We start from the raw sequence: 3762 nt of genomic DNA on the forward strand, positions 1-3762 counted from the left end.
GGGTTCTTCTTTCCTTTGGATTCCCGGGGCCTCCTACCGTGGGGACCTGAGTGGGAGGGGAGAGGGAAGTTCTCAGATGCTGAAGACCCAGTGTCAGTTGAGTGAACTGCCTAGCACAGCACACACTGTTAAGTGGGCTCTGCAGCCAGCTAGCCCTAGACTGCCCCCTGCTGGTCTGCAGCCCATCCCAGAAGGTAAACCCTCACACCAAAGACTGGAACACTCATTTATTTCAGCCCAGAGGGGAGATTAGAGGCCAGATCCTCCCTGGTTTCAAACACCAGCCCAGCTGCTCCTAGGTGTGTTCTGTAAATTAAGATTCTCCACATCTTTGTGTCTCAGTGTTTTGGAAAATCTGTGAAACAGGGATGATGAGATGGTACCTACCTCACAGTATTGTTTGGAGGCTTGAGTGGGTTAAGATTTGAAAGCACTTGGAAAATTCCTGGCGGGTAGTAAGCATTCCAGGAGTGTCAGGTATCCTAACAATTAAAAACACACAACTGTTTGAGGTGTGCTAAATCTGTTTAGTGTATTCGCTCATTTAAGCATCACAAGAATTCTGTGATGGAAGTGCTTTCACTAGTGTGCAGTTTTAAGATTCGAAACCTGAGACACAAAGAAGGGAAGTAACTTCTTACTTGAGGTCTCAGCTGATGTAAAGAGAGGCGTAATTCTCCTGCAAGTGTGTATCCGTTGTGATACATGCCAGCTACTCAGGCACAGTCTGGGGACAGCTGTGTTGGCATCCCCTTGGGTTTATTACAAAGGCCCCAACCTACTGAATCAGCGGCTGCATTTGAAAAGACCTCTAGGTGATTCATTTGTTAGCATATTAAAGTTCAAGTGCCACTGAGTGCTGTGCTTTCTTGTGTTCTTTAATTTTCACAGCAAAAAAGGAAGAATTTAAGGCTCTGCGGATGTGGTTCTAAACTTGTTCTGCACATTAAAATCACGTGGGGAACTCCACATTCCCAAAGCCTTTGCCACACTCCAGATCAGGTCTCTGAGAGTGGACCCAGCCTTGGCATGTTTAAAGTTGCAGCCAGGTTTGAGCACCCTTGTGATTTGAGAGCCACTGGTTTCCAGGAGCGGGAATACTGCTTGAAGGCATCCAATTTTTCAGTAGAAATCATGAAGTCTTGGATTATAGTAGAGTGTCTGAAGACGGAACTCATACCCATATAAGAACTTCTACATTAATTTCCCATCCCCTGTCTCAATATTCCTAAGTTTTCCCAATCTTCTCCAGGGAGCATGGAACTTTCTTTCTCAGGAAACTCTCTGAGAGGTCTCACTGTTTCTTTCCCTACGTTATCATGGTTCTCTACTAAAACCTTGAAGATACATTCTTAACTTCATTTTATGGATCTGGAAACTGAGGCCCAGAGAGTCAGAGGGTCTTGCCAGAGCCCTACAGCTGACTGGGATCAGAACAAGCAGACCCGTTTCCTGAGTCCCCTTCCACGAGTCTCTCCCATGTGCTCCTCTGGGGCAATGCTTCAGTGTAGTGACAATTCCCAAGTATCTAAGCTGGGATTCAAGGGCTATTTGGAGTTGCCTTTTGTGTGGAGGGAGTCAGATCTACTATGAGCCTTGGACTTAGTGTACTCAGGGTTCGTTCTACACTATGGGCTTTGGGATCCTGGGCAAGTTATTTCACCTCTTTGGTCTTCAGTTTATGAATGTGTGAAATGAAGATTAAAACTACGGTGTCATAGTGTTGCTGTGAGAATTATTTATAATTAAGATAATGTGTCAATTGTTTTCAAAACAATATTCCGACAGCCACCAAGTACTGTAGTACTGTCTCTTGGCTGATTCCCACCAGGGAGAGGAAAGGTGTACAAATGTGGGGTAGGTTTTACATTGAGAGAAATATTTTGTATTCAGGGAAGAAACACTCATTGAGCGGCTTACTATATGTTCTATTCATCAGCATGTTCTGTCTACAGACATCAATCGGTATACACTGAAGCTGAAGGAAAAGTACATTTTAGTGGTTGCTTTTTAAAGGGATTCTGCTTCCTGGTTCTTTCCAATTGACTCCCCCAGGGAGCTAGAGAGAACCTTGACTTTGAGTTCGAGTCTTCCTGGTTCTGTGCAGAAAGGTTAGAAAGTCTCCCCCTGGAGGCCAGCGCTACCACTGGCGTTAGGAGCTGACCCTGAAGTCCAAAGGTGGTGGTGTTTTTTTATTTTTTCTTAGTTTTCCTTTGGTTACATATCAAAGGCAAAGATGAGCTGGACTTAACGGTCAAAACAGATAGAGATGAGAAAGGAAGACACCATTTGGCTGGGGGTGTTGAGGGAGGTAGGCCCTCCTCAATCCCTCCACCCCAAAAACACATGTGGGGGTGGGCAGCGTCTCAGTGTTACCTCTCCCACCTCCCTCAGCACCAAAGGCCTCCAGCCCCAGGGGCTGCTCCCACCGCAACCTGGGCTGTACATGCAGCGGTTTCCAGCAGTCCCAAGGTCTGCGGGTGTGGCACCCTTTTGGATCGCTTACCACCACCTGCGCGGGGGCTGTAGAGTGACAGCATGGAGGGCGTGAAGGGCAGGCTAAATCGCTGATGAATCAGGTGAGGCCCTCGGTGAATCGCCCTAAAAAGTACTGACACGTGGAGTTTGTATAAATGCTGCCCTTACGCATCCTGCATGTGCCATTTCCATGTGCAATACTGCGCTCGCGACACCCTGTCTGCCTCAGCGTCCGCGCTTCCCACGTATTCCAGCTGGAAACTCTGCTGCATGTCTCTGTTCAGCCTGGGACCCTGAGTGAGGGAAACTCCACTGACATGCCTGTCTCAATATCTGTGTGTAGAGTGGGCTGAATTTCTTATCACTATGGAATTTTGAAAACTGGAATGAAGAAGAGAGCCAGTCAGTTTACACAGAGAGAAGAAAGGTTCTTAAAACACTTTCAAGAAAACAGGTGCAGAATGTCATCAGGTTGTCGTCAAGCCTGGAACCTGGAGGTCAGTAGAACGATGTTTTCTGAAGGAGAATCATTTCCTGCCTAGACTCCTACACGGAGACCACCGAAGGAAAAAAACAAAACAAAACAAAAAAAACTACTAGAAAAGAACCAAACACTTTCACACATGTAAAGTTTTTAAAGGCACTTCCTTCTCCTCCCAAGAAGCTGCTAAAGGATGTGCTTCACCAAAATGAGGGAGGAGACCGAGAGAGAGTAAGATGTAAGATCGAAGAAGCCAGGACGACAACCCAGGAAAGGAAAGGGGACTCACCAAGACGACAGCAAAGGAACATCCCAGGGACAGCTATGAGCCAGGCAGAGAAACCGTCCATTCAGACTGAAGCCGATAAAAGACTCCAGGAAAGGTTGGTCAAGATGACCCTGAGAAGACTGTGTTTTGGAATATTGAAAGAAGTTTACAGACTGGGAGAGAATTAGGGATGGGACTCGTGATCAGTACCACAAATATAGCTAAATAAATGGGGAGGGGAGGCAATCTTAAATTCCAGTGAAATATAAAAAGTTATGGAGGAAAAGGGAACAAAGTCATGATTACCTTAAGAGACTCAGTTGTGAACAACGTGAGCACAGTCATGATAATATGAACACTGAACTTGAAGTGATCAAATTTAACCAAAATGATCAAAGTGTATCAGGAGGATGGGGGAACAGGAAGTGGGTACATGCATGTGGTGGAGATGAGGGCGGGGTGAGCAGAGCTGAATTCTTGACTGCCATATTGGAAAGTCAGCAGATAATGCCTAACATGGATAAAATCAGGAAGT

Source organism: Bubalus bubalis, chromosome 11 (genome assembly GCF_019923935.1).
Source record: "Bubalus bubalis isolate 160015118507 breed Murrah chromosome 11, NDDB_SH_1, whole genome shotgun sequence".
Taxonomy (NCBI): Eukaryota; Metazoa; Chordata; class Mammalia; order Artiodactyla; family Bovidae; genus Bubalus; species Bubalus bubalis.